This window comes from Nansenia antarctica, assembly GCF_963989245.1.
Source record: "Nansenia antarctica genome assembly, chromosome: 2".
Taxonomy (NCBI): Eukaryota; Metazoa; Chordata; class Actinopteri; order Argentiniformes; family Microstomatidae; genus Nansenia; species Nansenia antarctica.
Window position 1 is genome coordinate 9029454 of NC_137675.1, and position 17181 is coordinate 9046634.

The window sequence follows — 17181 nt, forward strand, 5'->3', positions numbered from 1 at the left end:
CAGACAGCTAGCCAGCCATATTTACAGACACTGGATGAAAAGGTCTGCTTATTATGTGAAAAAGCTCTACAAGGACATCAACATAATCTGTATGTCAAGAACCCCACCTTACAAGGACTATACTGAACGTTGCTCAAGAACGAGATGATGAAGTTCATAAGAGACTATCGCCCCACTCAGATGACATACTGTCCTTCAAGGTCAAGGTTTCATATCACAGGTCATGTAGGGCCAGTTATTCAAGTACACATAACTATACGCCTACAACCAGTGATCAAGAACCACCCCAGGATCAGTGTCAAAGTAAAAGACTTAGACTGCCCAGAGACACTAGATTTGACATCCGTAGCTAGTGTTTCATTTGCAGCCAATGTTTCAATTGCAGCCAGAAAGAGAGAAGGCCTGACCCCTATCTGTACCGGTATAGGTGAAAGTACAAGGTCAAAGGTCCTCAATGCAGCCTCAGAGAGGTTTGATGAAATAATACATCACTGTATGCTCATTGCTGACCTATCAAGACTGTCCACAACTGTACATTTGTTCCAGGCACTTAACTGATCACCCAGAGACTATCGACACCTGGTGTCCCAGGTCTAAATCAGTCTCTGATTTGAAGGCGACAACAAAGGAGCTATGCTGTGGCCAGGCGCGGATCTATGGGTGGGCCTGGGTGGGCCTAGGCCCGCCCAGATTGACAGCTGGCCCACCCAGTCAGATTCATAAAAATACATATTTTTTAATAATAAAATATTTGTAAAGTTTAATTTTCACTAACTAACTGTAATGTGAATAGTTTTGTCTTGTAAATGATTAAAAGTATGTATTAATACTAATAATATTCAACTTCCTCTCTTACGTTTACATTGCTTCCTCTTTTACGTTTACTCTGATTGTTCAGTTGACCTTGACCAGTTGTTCAGTGTGCGCGCTACGATGGCTAAACAGCTAACATTGTCCCGCTTTCTTAAAAAGCCACGTCTGGAAGTCAGTGAAAATAATGAAAGTTTGGACCAGGCCTGGTCTAGAAATCTTATTTATTCACAATAACAGATGATGACGCCACACGCCGACGTGCGGAGAGTCCGAGACAGCGCTGTAATAGTTCGGTGAAGTATATTTTTTATGAGACTTTCCAAGATTAAAACGAAGAGGGAAACCTTTGTGTGGAACAACATTGTATATGCCTTCACTGGATATAATAATATAATACAATAGAAGCACACAACTTTACACAACAATATATGTGTATACACCAGTTTACGTAAATCCCCTAATAAGCAGCGTTAGGTTTTGTAATAAAATGATGGATCACCACAACTGGTCCGAGCCAGGTACATGTATGATTCAACTTGAGCTTTCGGTTTGCACTGGACTGTCAACACCCACAGTTAAAAGCTGGCAAATGATAATACAGGCATTTCTTATTACAATTTCTATACTTGGTCCTCCATAGTTGATGGTTATTGGTTAATTCATTGACTATTGCGTGCGCTTGAATGCCTTGCGTGTGTGTATTATAATAACTTGTTTGGCTGTCCGTTGCATTCTCTGGGTAGACAGGTACTTTATTTATTTTCCGTTCGTTTCATGGTCTGCATAGTGATCTCCTCCTGACCCTGCGAATATTTTGCGTGTGTGCGTGCGTGCGTGTGTGTGCGTGTGTGTGCATGCGTGTTGGTCGTACCCAAATGTTTCGAGCACCCACGGGCAGAAACATAAATCGGCGCCTATGATCGCGAGCCCGGTTGTGTTCCATCCATCTGGCTGCTCATACATAGGTCTAAAACGTGCGGTGATGAGTTTCACTCAGGCCTACCCAGATTTTTCCAGGCCTACCCATCAGCCACTTTCTGTATCCGCCACTGGCTGTGGCCTCCCATTTAAAGGTTTATTAGAAATAAAAGTCTGGCATTTGAAAGGGAGTGAGATACCTGGAATATAGGCGAGGGGGTGTCTGTGAAGGTGGCTGTCCCTCTGTCTGTCAGGATGACGCGCACGGTGCCCGGCCGCATGGACCGACATACAACATACTTGCCACCAGGGGGAGACACCGACTCATTTGGAGAAACTGACAGTTTGCAAAAAGAATGATCTTTTAGTAATTTTCCACTTTCCAAATGATTTGCTTTTGGGTAGCTTCATATCTCCATTGTGTTTATGCTTATACTAAGAACTATCCCCAAAACAAACTTGAACACCTTGTACGTACTTCAATCCAAGCCTATTGCAATGATACGGGCGAAGACGTTTATTTTTTTTTACTTTGTTTATTGGATTTTTCAAGAGCATACAATTGCAAACGGAGCATTTATAAAAAAGTAAAAATGTACATATAGCCTCTATAGAGAGGACAGGATTTTAAAAATGACAGTTGACATAATACTAAACACCAAAACAACTTACAAAAAACCCCCGGACAAAACTAAACTAACACCGTTAGTCTTACCGTGGGGTTTTGCCCATGGGGATGACTTCCTCTGTCCCCTCACTCTTCACCTTGTGGACGTTGTAGGTGAGGTGAGGTCGTTGATTTATGAAACAGTCAGGTCGCCATAGAGATCTTTCCACGTTTGTTTGCGCTATTACTCCAGTACAGCAGGTGGCGGTGTTGCAATAGTGTTACGACGTTTCTACAGTCAAAGAACATAGAACGACCAGACATGGCAGAAGGAAGTTCACTTGTTAAAAATGGGACAATATTTAAAGTAATTAACTTGGGGAAAGAACATGAGTCAATAGTGGTGAAAATTTGGACAGGGAAAGATGAGTTTGTAATAGTGAACTATTATAATCCATGTAAAAGATTATGTCATGACACATTAGATATGGTGGGTGCACAAGCACAGGGTAAAGTGATATGGTGTGGGGACTTTAATGCACACAGTGCATTGTGGGGGGGTGAAAGAACAGATGCAAATGGTTTAATTATAGAGGAATTTATAGAGGAGAGTGCAATAGATTTAACACTGGCTTCAATGGGAATAGCAGGTATCACAAATTGGGAAGTGTTAAGGGGGTCTACAGTGGGGAGTGATCATTACCCTATAAGTATTATGCTTGGAGTAGAAGTAAATCAAGAAGAGGACATTAAGATACCGAGATGGAAGTTGGATAAAGCTGACTGGGAGAACTTTCAGCAAATTAGTTGGGTCAAGGTTGAACCGTTACTTAGAGAGGAAATATTAGATGTGGATGAGTTTAATGAGAAGTTGGTGTCAGCCATTATAGAGTCAGTACAGGAAACAATACCGATGAGTAAAGGGTGTAAAGATAGGAAGAATGTACCTTGGTGGGATAAAGAGTGTTGGCAAGCAGTTAAGCATAGGAATAGTTCATTTAGACAGTTGAAAAAACATCATTCTCTGGAATCATTAATTCAATATAAAAGGGCACAAGCAGTAGTTAGGAAAACTATAAAAACAGCTAAACGGACATACTGGAGGAAATATTGTAATACGATAGGAAGGGAGACTAAGCTGTCTGATATATGGGGAATGATCCGAAGAATGAGTGGAATTAAAAGGAATTATGTAATACCAGTGTTGACAGGTAGCAATAAATCAGCAGTCAGTAATAAAGATAAGGCAGAACTTCTGGCAGAAACACTAGTGAAAGTTCACAGTTCAGGTAATTTAACAGTAAATGCTAGACACCGTAGGGATACAATTCTTGCTCAGAATATAGATGTTAATGTAAAGAAGAGTGCAACAAGGGATAGTTTAGATTTACCTTTTACATTGCTTGAATTAAAAAGGGCTGTAAATGTGAGGAGGCAATCATCACCAGGGAAGGATGGTATTTGCTATAGTATGTTAGCTCATATGAAGGATCATGCATTATATGTAGTATTAAAGTTGTTTAATAAAGTGTGGGAATCAGGTAAAATTCCAAACAAATGGAAACACTCAATCATTGTACCTATTTTAAAACCAGGTAAAGACCCATCAGATCCATCAAGCTACAGACCAATAGCACTTACATCACAGTTAGGGAAAACTATGGAGCGAATGATCACAGAAAGGCTAACATACTATTTAGAAAGTAAAGAGTTGTTCTCTCCTTTTCAAAGTGGGTTCCGTAGAGGAAGAAATACTATGGATTCCATTTTACGTCTTGAGTCAGAAATTAGGAAAGCTCAAACTAACAAAGAAATGGTGTTAGCTGTCTTTTTCGATGTTGAGAAAGCTTATGATATGTTGTGGAAGGAAGGATTGCTAATCAAATTAAGTAAACTGGGGGTAGATGGTAGGTTATATAACTGGGTGTTAGATTTTCTTTTTGGCAGGACAATACAGATAAGGGTAGGGACAGAACATTCAAAGGAATACAGGGTTGAGAATGGGACTCCACAGGGGAGTGTTTGTAGTCCAGTATTATTCAATGTCATGATTAATGACATCTTTGAACAAATAGAAAAAGGAATAGGGAAGTCTTTGTATGCAGATGACGGGACCTTGTGGATAAGGGGGCGGAATCTGAGATACATAGAGAAGAAAATGCAGATTGCAATTGAGAAGGTGGAACAATGGGCAAATGAGTGGGGGTTCAAATTATCTATACCTAAAACACAGGTAATAGTTTTTTCTAAACGATCGAGAGAAGTGTCATTGAAATTATATGGGCATACTTTAGAACAGGTTCATGTAATTAGATTCCTTGGTGTTTTATTTGATGAAAAGTTGACCTGGAAACAGCACACGGATAAAGTAAAAGATAAATGTAAAAAGGTCAATAACCTGTTAAGATGCCTGTCAGGGAGAGATTGGGGAGCAAGCAGAGCAGCATTGTTTAATGTGTATCAGGCTTTGATGAGGGCTTCTCTAGATTATGGATGTTTAGGATACATGTCAGCAGCAGTAAGCCATCTTAAAAAGTTGGATGTGCAACAATCACAAGGACTTAGAATATGTAGTGGAGCTTTTAAAACATCCCCAGTAGCAGCAATACAAGTTGAAGTTGGGGAACAGCCACTGTGGATACGCAGAATTAAACTATTGTTAGCTTACTGGGTTAATCTCCAAGGTCAGAATAGTTCACATCCAACTAGGTCTATTGTACAAGATTGTTGGGAGCATAATAAGACTCATTATATGAGTTTTGGATGGATAGGGAATACAATAGCAAAAAGGTACGATTTAGATAAATTACGGTATAGTCCAGTAATCCCGCACTCAATTATTCCACCCTGGTTATATGTGAATCCATTAGTAGATTTAGATATACAGCAAGAACTACGAAAGAAGTCCAAACATGCACATCCTGGGAATGTGGTACAAAACTATATTGGTCAGCACTATACAGGCAAGTTCTTAATTTTTACAGATGGCTCAAAAGACCCAGAGACAGGACGTACAGGAGCTGCAGTATTCTTCCCACAGTATAAAACAGGAATTAAAAAAAGAACCACTGATCATTTATCAGTGTACAGTGGAGCTCCTAGCAATATTGACAGCATTAGAATGGTTGGTAGAGAATAGGGTTAGTAATGCACTCATTGCCTCTGACAGTTGGGCAGCACTGTCAAGTATCAGATCGTTGAAATCATGCAGACAGGATATTGTTTTCAAGATCCATCATTTAATTTATGTAATATATAGTATGGATATCACTGTTTGCTTTGTTTGGGTTCCTGCTCATGTAGGGGTAGAAGGAAATGAAGATGCGGATATATTAGCTAAGCAGTCACTTAAATCAGAATCAATAGAAATGGATATTCCACTTAGTAAAGCTGAGGTAAAATCAATCATTAAAAAACACATGCAGGAACTATGGCAAGAAAACTGGAACAGAAATGAAACAGGAAGGCATTTGTTTAACATTCAAAAGAAAGTCGGAATAGGAAGTAGGATGGGCAGGAACCGGAAAGAAGAGACAGTGATATCCCGGCTCAGGATAGGTCATACTGGGTTGAATGACACACTTTACAGAATAGGAAAACACCCAAACGGCACTTGTGCACACTGCAATAACCCGGAATCTGTTCAGCATGTGCTGCTGGAATGTGGAAAATATGAAGAACAGAGAAAGCTCCTGAAAGCAGCAATTCAGAAAGTTAAGTTAAGGTTTACTGTAGGGAACTTACTTGGAAACACAGATAAAGTAAATAACCAGGTAATTAAATATCTGAAAGAAACAGGATTGATAGGTAGGATTTAACCCTACCCCTCCCCACCATTTTGTTTATTTCTTTCATTTACATTTTTCCCCCTACCCCTCCCCACCATTTTGTTTATTTATTTCATTTACAATTTTCCACCTGTCAAGCTAACGTTCCACACAGTCCGGTAGGGGGTGGTAATGCGCCACACAGTCCAGTAGGTGGCGGTAATGCACCTTAAGCTGGTTGCCAACCGCCAATCAAATAAAAAGAAGAAGAAGAAGAAGTTCACTTGTTGTGAAGTTCACATGTGTTGACCACCAGATCGCGTTTAGACTGTTATGATATCAGAATGGCAGAGATACAGCAGTTGAAAGGGTTTATCTCCGAGCGATTAACAGCGGCAGCTTTAGAGATATTCGGGGCGGTGGAAAGAACGATGTCAGAGTACCAAGGAGAAGTCTCCCGTTGCCAGGAGGAGAACCACCGTCTACGGACGTTGCTAAGCATCCGTTTTCAACCGGAGATAAAGCTCCATCGAACAGGTTCGTTTTTATTACAGTACTAGTAACTACACTCAAGGCTGCAACTAGCTGCTACTCCGTTTTAATGTGAAGACCAAGTTATCTTGATGACTGAGGCATATGGGATGCTAGCCGGGCTGAGCACCAAAATGCGTTTTGAACATGGAAACACCATGGATATGCTAGCTAGCTAGCTCTCAATGTCAAGCTATGGAGAGTGCTAAGTAGCTAGCGAACTACGTTTTACTTTACAACTGTAAGGAGGCGTTTCAATAGCTATTATTATATCATGTGAGAAACCTTGTATTATTATATAAAGTGAGCAACCTTGTAATGTAGCTGTAGCTAGACACACTGACTTTAATGTAGCTGTAGCTAGGTCGTAGATGGTAAGGCCCAATCCCAACACACCCCTTGCCCCTACAGTTTTGCCCTACCCCTCCATTTTGCGCATTCACAAGTAGGGGTAGAGTGTCCCGATTCTTGTTGGGATAGAGGGGTAGGGTGAAGTGTTAGGGCTACATGGCCCTCAAAACAGAGTTGTTTCAGAGGCACACTCCAAATAGAGTTGTTTCAGAGGCACACTCCAAATCTAGTGTTATGAGAAACCTCCCAGAATGCCTTGCGAATCATCGGTAAGATAGTGGCGAACTCACAAGCAACCACAAAGGTCATTATGTTCTTCTTTAATACATTTGTAAAAGTGATGATAATCATCATATTATCTTAGTTTAATGTCCTTTCAATGTATTATAGACCTCTTCTTTATCACAAGCATAACAACAAATCGCTAGTATGCTAAGGTGACCAGATTTCTCAGATGCAATCTGGGGACATTTCCAACTTTTTAGGAAAAATGTATACATTTTATCATGATGAAATACAGAAACGGGGACAATTGCTGTTTCATTTATTTTGACCTTATTTTGACCAATGTATACACATTCAAGCAAGAATACTCAAGTGTAACAACTGGAATGTGCCTCTCAACATTAGTGTCAGTGTACTGTAAGTGGTATTAAAAGTAATTCTTAGAACTGTTCAGGTTGACGAGCCAACCATCAACCAAGCGGGGGGTCTGGGGGTCCTCCCCCAGAAAAAAAGAGGATTTAACACTTAATTTCCTGCATTCTGGTGAATTTGTACACACTATTGTGCTTTTTATGCCCATTTTTATCTCCACTACCCTACTCATACTTTAAGCCTAACATAATGGTTAAGCCTAACATAAGACTAATGATGTTGTCAAAATTCTGTATATTGTATTGTATTTTTATTAATAATTTAAAACAACTTTATACACCCACTGCATATCTTTCATTGTATTATCTTATTAATAATAATAGCCACCAGGGCACCCCATAGGCTCTTCTCCACTAGTCTGATTAGATTGAACTATTCCAATTCCAGGACTGCAGCACAGAGCATAGGTGTTAAATATGAATGTTATGACAAACCCCAGAATTGGGACAGCAAATTGAGGTTCCAGCAGCTTTATTAACATTGGGTTTAAATACAACATATTGACAATTAGGCACTAGTTGCCAGTTGCTCTGCTGTTTCCCCCTTAAGCTCAACAAAATCAAGTAGCTTTGTTTCTACTGACAGGCTCCCATCATATATTTTGCAGTACCTGACTAGTACTGGCATCAGCTTAACATGTCCATGATTTGAAGCATCAGTTGAAATGGACACAAATTCAACTCTATCTAGGTCCTGTGTTACCATAGTGGTTGCCCAATTACCTTGTTATTGCTCCATTCAATCATAATGAGCTCGTTAATGGGGAACAATCGGGGCTGAAATGCTTTCTATTGAATGTAATGATCGTCCATTAACGGGTAATATGCATACATTGACGTTATAAAGGGGTGGAGGACCCCATGGGTAGGACCCTTGGCAGCAGGTTCGGTGACAATACAAGCCAAGATTTAAAAAAAATAAAAAATAAAATGAAATGCTTGAAACAGGGACTTTTCCGGGGACAGTTTGTTGCCGGGGACTGGTCATCTAAACCGGGGACTGCCCCCGGAAATCGGGGGCGCCTGGTCACCATATAGTATGCTGATGTAGAATTGCGAGCGTCCATGCTTTTCTATGATACTACTGATGACGTATCAGGGACTTGAAGGGTTATCCCATTTAATAGGGGAAGCTTTCAAGTTTCAACCACTATCCCTTGCAACTGTTCTGAGGGGCAAGCCGAAAAGAGAGTGGCTCTCCAGAACAAGGGGTAGGGGTGAAAAAGGGAAACAGGATTTAGCCTTGGTTACGAATCCTGGGCGCATTCAAAAACATTTGATTGGTGTTAGCACGAGAGTTCACCATATGTGACGCGATCTGGTGGAATGACCAAAGAGGGGGCAAAGTCATTTTTCTGTTTTTTACATATGCTTAAACTACAGATTGTAAGCTTTCAAATGATGTGTCATACATAGACATCGGGAAAAAATGTAAGACAACATGAGTATTTGAAACTTGTTAACCCTGAAAACTAAATCCTGAGGAAACGGCTTTCAAAGATTTGGGACTTTTTCACACCTTCACACCGGCAGGTAATGGGCGGTAACAATAGCTGGTCAACCCCACCCCCAACCACTCCCCCTCTAGATTGACAGCTATCAGCTGTCAATACTGGTCACTGGGTCAGACAGCTATAGTTATACAGCTATAACATTATTACCTAGCAAGGTATTACCTAAGCTAATTACCCAGCTTATTATTATTTATGGTTGTTGTAACTGTTATTGTTAGTCTTTTAATGATACAAAAAAGTCAGAATCAGAATTTATTTTACAGTACACAAGAATAAAAATATTTCGCTTTGGTTCTTCAACAAGGTACATAGTCACAATAATAAGTAATAAAGTGATAAGTATAAGTGATGGTAGTCGCACTACAGCAGAACAATAGTGCGACAAGCTGTGCAAAGTACAATCAGTGTGCAAACATTAGTGTTAGTCACTGGGTCAGATAGACTTTTCAAAGAGAAGTTTACAGTACTTAGCTAGATATTGCTAACATTATCACCTATCAATGTTATTACTGTAGCTAATTAGCCAGCTTATTATTATGGAGGCATTAAGAGTAATTTGCTGATGTCTTGTGCTGGAAATAGTGTAGTGCTCAGTAGTCAATGTCCAGCCTTATAGTTCAACATACAACAGACTATACACAGGTAAGCATGCAAGGTCTGTGAATTGACTATCAATAGATAATAAATCATGACACAGTTCAAAATGCTGTATCTATGCCCAACTGTTCTTGTTATTCAACAAAATATTGCCAGAGTGTGTGGTTCTGTCTGGGTCTGTCTGGTTTCACTGCTGCTGTCACATCTTCGACAGAACAGTCAGTGTCTAATCCATACCCTGTGTGTGTCTGTGTGTGTGTGTGTGTGTGTGTGTGTATATCTGTGTGTGTGTGTGTGTGTGTGTTTATATCTGTGTGTGTGTGTGTGTATATATCGGTGGAGAGAGACAGGTACTCTGTGTTTAAAGAGCTGAGAGGAGAGAGACAGGTAGAGAGACAGGTAGAGACAGGTATTGTAACACTGTGGAGAGAGACAGGTACTATAACACTGTGGAGAGAGACAGGTACTATAACACTGTGGAGAGAGACAGGTACAATGAGCTCTTGGCTCTGAGTTGTTGAGCTGCTGTGTCTGGTGGAGGGCATCAAAAGCATTTTGAGGGCATCAAAGCTGCAACAAAAGGAAGATAGTACATTAAAATATTGCCTACAGTTACTGGCACTCCATGTTCATAAAATACTACCATACCATGTTCATAAAATAGCAAGCCTAATACATGACAATGATAATTACCTAGTCACTAGGCTAGTATTCAGAGTAGTGTTAGCGGCTAGCGGCTAGCTCGTTCATAACAAACAAAGGAACACATGTTTTTAAACTTTTAACATTTCTGTAATCTATTACACTTGACATGTTACAGTATTCCAGTATTACACACTGAACATGAGTCTTACAACTTTTACAACGTAGACATACTACTAACCGTACTTTCAACTTAGACAGACATTTCTGAGCTACAATGCTAGAATGCTAACAACAATGGTGGCCAGGAACAATGTGCTTTCAGTTAGTTGCTAGTGGGTAATAATAAAGAAATGTCTAAATACACGAACACACTGGTTTCAACTAGTAACTAACAACTAACTTAACTAACAAAGGCGCTATGTACATACATAGAAGATCTTACCTCAGAGTCTCAGTCTGGTCGAACACATTCTGGTGTAAACAAACAAAGCACTCTGCTTCCTGAATCCTCCCCCGTCGCCAGTCGATCGACCAATGAGAAACAACCTGGAACCCCTCCCACAAGGGAGGATTTCCCAGCAGATTTTAGGCGAAAAATAAGCTTATTTTGTTGACTAAAGGGCTCTGCACACAGCGTGCGATTTCTGTTGCGCGTCAACGTTCCATTTTGAAGTTTGAATGGAAGTCTATGAGAACATACAACAGAAATTGCATCGCACGCTGTGTGCATTGGGATGCGATGTTTTATGATTTTCTCATAGACTTCCATTCAAACTTCAAAATGGAACGTTGACGCGCAACAGAAATCGCACGCTGTGTGCAGAGCCCTTGAGTACACGTATTTAACTATCGTAAAACTGCTCGAAAAAATAACGAGTGGGTAGTTCAAAACCTTAACTTGTGTCTGGTGACAAAAAAACGAAATCAGATTTGTTATTTTTTTTTGCAAAAACGCAACTTTGAAGCCTTTGCACTTTGCGCCCGTTTCGCAGTTCGATGACATCATGTCACATATTGCTTAGACCAGTCTATTCCTTTTAAATCCATCCAGTGTAGAGTGCACCATTCAGAGAGAGGGGTAGAGAATCAGGCCGCAGCCCCGTCAATGTGGAAGACGCTTTAGCACAACAATTCATAGTAGTGCCTAACCTCTGTTAGGTTTTTGGTAATCCGTATGTTTGTGAAATTAACTCTCCACTATATGTGCCTCTTCCTTTGTTTACTCCACACAGATCCACCTCACAGCCCAGCTACCATGTCTGAACACAAGTCTACAGAGTCCCTGGGTTCTGGCTGTGGTTCTCCAGCCCAGAAAAGCACAGAGCGGGGTCCAGAGATGGTGGCAGTAAAGCTGGAGGACTGCAGTCAAACACTGGAACTCAATGTGGTAGTGAAAGAGGGGGAGGAGGAAGTGATGGTGACAGAAGAGGAAGGAGGAGAAGAAGTGGTGGAGAAAGACATGATGGTGAAAGAGGAGGAAAGAGTAGAGGATGTGGAGGAGATCGAGTTGGATTGTAAGTTAATGTTATGAAGTTGTCTAATGTTAGGATGAGTGGAAAGTGATATTTAGATAGTTCTCTCCATTTCCTTCCTTTCCTTTACATTTCATATGGTCTGGTTTTCATTGAGAAATATTGGTGTGAATCACTGTTGATAAATGTGTGTGAACGAGTGCGCACATTTTGGTTCTGTTACCGGACCAACCAACCAAAAACCACAAACCTGAACAAACTATCATATAGACCACCGCCAGGTCACGCCACTCAAGGGAGCTCAGATGGAGCTGGCCAGGCAGTGATAGTGTTAGGGTCAGAATGACCCAGACAGTGATAGGGTCAGGGTTAGATGGAGCTGGCCCAGGCAGTTATAGGGTTAGGATCAGACTGAACCAGGCAGTGATAGCGTTAGGGTTCAGAGTTCAGACTGACCCAGGCAGTGATAGGGTTAGGGTCAGATGGAGCTGACACAGGCAGTGATAGGGTTAGGGTCAGATGGAGCTGACCCAGGCAGTGATAGAGTTATGGTCAGACTGACCCAGGCAGTGATCGGGTTAGGGTCAGACTGACCCAGGCAGTGATAGGGTTAGTTTCAGATGGAGCTGGCCCAGGCACTGATCGTAAGGTGTATGTACCCGTTTGGTAAGCTAACCCCATACTTTTATTTATCATTCTTCTTAGAAAACCAGACCACCTTTTCTGTTCTTCTGTTCAGTCAATGTGGAAGACGCTTTACTACAGCATCTCATAGTAGTGCATATCTTCTGTTAGGTGTCTGGTCATTTGTATGTTTGTGAAATTAACTCTCCACTATGTGCCTCTTCCTTTGTTTACTACACAGATCCACCTCACAGCCCAGCTACCATGTCTGAACACAAGTCCACAGACTCCCTGGGTTCGGACTGTGGTTCTCCAGCCCAGACAAGCACACAGCGGGGTCCAGAGATGGTGGCCGTGAAGCTGGAGGACTGCAGTCAAACACTGGAACAGAATGTGGTAGTGGAAGAGGAGGAGGGAGAAGTGATGGTGAAAGAAGAGGAGGAAGGAGGAGAAGTGGTGCAGAAAGATGTGATAGGAGAGGAAATAGAGGACACACATTTGGGTGGTAAGTTCATGTGATGAATTTGCTAATGTTAAAATGGTATTCATTGGACAACTCCTAGTCAGTGCTCTATGGTGTTAATAGTGTACTACTGTAACAGTCAATACTTAGTTTGACAGTGCCTCTTTAGTCTCTTCTATTGTGGCATTGATAAGTCTCTCTTGAACTCTGTGTTCAGTCATTATATTCTACAGACCCCAGAGATGTTGTCACTTCTGCCCCGATACTGTTTTTTGCCACCGATACCGATCACAGATAATCTATTAGAAATATCGTCCGATATACTGCCGATACCTATCAAATAATAGCCTAATACTAATAGGATAATAAAAAAAAGAAAATTAGTGTGGATGAGACAATTGACATTTAGAGCATCCGATAAAGCGAGGCCTAGGCCTAAATGTTTTAAAAGTATTTTGAACCTTTTGCTAGGCTGGCCGAGTTGTGTCTGTACACTTTCTCTGCCTTTTTCTTCTCCTTCTCTGCGGTCAGCTTTTCAAACTCGCCATGCTCTGCTACGTGATGCACAGTAAGGCCCGATCCCAATTCACCCCTATGACTCTGTTTCACCCCTCCTGCTCCGTTTCATGTTTTCATCGGGGGCTAGGGGGGAGGGGGAGGGCTATCCACGGCTCAGTTTGGAGATTTTTGAGACCACGTTAGATTTCGGAGCCATAACCCTACCTCCCAGGATGCATTGCGAATCATCTACAGAAATCTGATTCCGCTCTAGGCAATGCGGAAGACAACCACACATGTCATTACTTTTTACTCTGTGATTACTTGGTAATAAAGATTTGAAAAATTATGAAAATTATCTCATTATCTTAGTTTAATGTCATTCAATGCATTGTAGACCTTTTTTTTATAACAAGCATAACCAAAAATATATAACTAAAAATAACCAATATATGCCGATGTGCTGTGCCTATGCTTAACATAGAAATACACCGTTCCAAAGTCCAGCGCGCTTCGACCAAGTTTAAGATCTGAGGGTTTTGGTGCTCAGCAGTAGAGGACAATAATAGCTAAACTATAACCTGGGCACTTCCATTAGACTACCAAAAGCAAGACAATGGAGCACTCATATCTGTGCGTTTGTCACCCTGTTCCTCTGTAACAAACGCGGATATTGTATGAGCGCCCCGGCGTCCCAGTCCAATAGAAGCACCAGGCACAGCCTCCCCATAGAAATACACCATGTCATCGGAGCGCGATTCACATTTCTGAGATGTACAATCCTGTTTAAAAAAATAAAATAAATAATCTTACATGTGTCGTTTGACAGCGGGTGATGGATTTGATGTAAAGTTATCTATCAAACATTAGGCTGATTTGTGAATGATAGTCACGCGTTAGGATGACATTTCATGTCGCATATGACGCTATAGCTATGGCACTAAACCAAAACACGCAATCTAATCCAAGCAGTTGTTATTATGTAATATTATTGATGGGTTATATCATGTTCTGACTAACAGCGGCTGTTTCTCCAGCGTTCCTGTCACATCGGATTTCGGAACGCCATGAAAATAAATCTGCCCTCCGTGTCTAATGTTATCTATCTAACGCAGGGGTCCCCAAACTCCGGCCCGCGGGCCGGACACGGCCCACCCCCACACTTGGACCGGCCCTTTGAACAACGTCAATTTTCTACAGGCGTTGCACTCGGTGGATTTCTGTCATTTCTGACTGCAATAGCGGCACTGCGCCGACGTGGTGGCGGGGGCGCTGTTTCGCAAATAAGTTATCTTTAGTTTTTGCTAGTGAAATAGCTGATAGTTGATGTTGACTGCTCAAGGAGAATACATATTTGAAAGTACAGAATGCCTGAGAGCCTTATATTGCATTATATTACATTATATTTTGATCATCTGGTGCCTGAATATTGTGTTTTCCTTTGCATAAATAATGACATTTCCACCATAAATTGATGCAGAAAGGTCACAAATTGGTGCATATCAATTCACCAGAATGGTAGAAATTAAGTGTTTGATGCTCGTTTAAGGACCCCCAGACAGCCCTGCTTCATGGGTCCCCCCGTGTATGATGAGGGTCCTCCCTCATGTATCAGACTGTAAAACTGATTATATTTCATTGACATATCACTATAGGTATAAATTCCATCCAAATTCAACTGTTTAGACTTTGTTTGCATCCACCAGTGCTCTCCTGCGCGCAATTGCTTTGCGCAACCGCCTCCATTTCACTCCGTTCCATATTATTTTATGTTAGAGACCGACCCAGGCCCCCCATCACAGAAAGGAAAAATGATGTGGCCCTCACAGAAAAAAGTTTGGGGACCCCTGAACGTTACATGTTTTAAGGCTGATCTGTGCATGATACTGGCGCATTTTGACATACTTCATGTTGCATTCCCCCCTTTGATGGCAGATGATGCCTGAAATTTACCTAAAGTTCAGCCGCGAAGTTCTCGCATGGTTTTCCTATCTCAGTGCAGACTGGCAGGGTAGGAGCACAGGATGCTAGCCTACAGATCACCTATTCTGCCATGGTCTGATAATGAAGCATTGTTCTTTTTTGTTTGATGACTTTGATCCGTTAATAGTGTAAAACCGAGCGTCAATGCTTTTCTATGACACTACTGATGACGTATCAGGGTCTTGAAGGGTTGTCCCATTTCATAGGGAAAGATTTCAACCACTATGGCTTGTGGCTCTGTTCAGAGGCCTTGGCTCCAAAGCAAGTGGCACTCCAACACAGATAACATTTGCGTATCTGCAACTTCTGCACATGCTTCTGGTGCATACTGGGAACTGGAGTCCTAAGGTTATAAACACATATCACCAGACACACTGCTGACATATTTTAGTTTAACAAGCATGAGAGAGTGGCTCGTTTAGGTTAATGAGCATGTGACAATGAATTGGCTCAAGTTGTTTGCGTCATTGATAGGGCTGTCCCTAACGACTATTTTTCTAACGATTAATCTAGCGATTATTTTTTTCGGTTAGTCGATTACTCTACCGACTAATTTAACAATTAGTCTAACAATATATATTTTTACTGTTCGATTAATGTATCACTTAATTTTCCTCAAAATAATGGCTGTATTGTCTCTCTCTGTTTAACAGTGTCTATATAAAGCACTCTGGGTAATAGCTGCTGCTCTTATAAAACAAAGCAGCGTGTGACATGCACATTACTCAGACGGCCACCCCTTTAAATGATCAGCTGATGTATGGGGGCTGTCTGTGGGCCCGCAATTAAACACAGACACCTTTAATTCGGCGACCTGCTACTACTACTACTACTACTACTACTACTACTACTACTACTACTACTACTACTACTACTACTACTACTACTACTACTACTACTACTGTAACTGCCTCTGTCAAACAGCCCCAGACACAGGGCACACTTAATTTCTTGCATTCTGGTGAATTAATATGCACCAATTTGTGCCCTTTCTGCATCAATTTATGGTGGAATTATTTATGTAAAGGAAAACACAATATTCAGGCACCAGATGACCATTCAAAATATAATGTAATATAATGCAATATAAGGCTCTCAGGCATTCTGTACTTTCAAATATGTATTCTCCTTGAGCAGTCAACATACTATCAGCTATTTTGCTAGCAAAAACGAAAGCTAACTTATTTGCGAAACAGCGCCCCCGCCACCACGTCGGCGCAGTGCCGCAATTGCAGTTAGAAATGACAGAAATCCACCGAGTGCAACGCTTGTAGAAAATACGACCGTCAGTTTGTCGAGAGCTGGAGGCGGCCGCCTCATAATTCTCTATGCAGGAAAAACCCTGGCCATTTAGAAGTCTGTCCATCACCACAACACATAGCTAGCTAGTAGCTACATGGCTAGCTAACGTTACTCTCGCTGCTATGTTATGATTAGCTAAATTGATGCTAACGTAGCATGCGAGCTACGAGCTAGATAACGTAGGTGCGAGCACCACAATGACAATAGGCTACCGTAGCTAGCCAGCTACATAGCTAACGTTACTAACACCAGAAGACAAGACATACAAACATGTGGTGAGCTACATTGCTTGTGTAACATTAGCTAGTAGCCTCCTCCATGTTTCCACTGGTCGCAGCCATGTTGTTTATTTGCAACGCACATTACGCAAGTCGACGTATTGACGTAGTCGATTACTACGTCAACGCGTCGTCCCAGCCCTAGTCATTGATCGGTTGTAA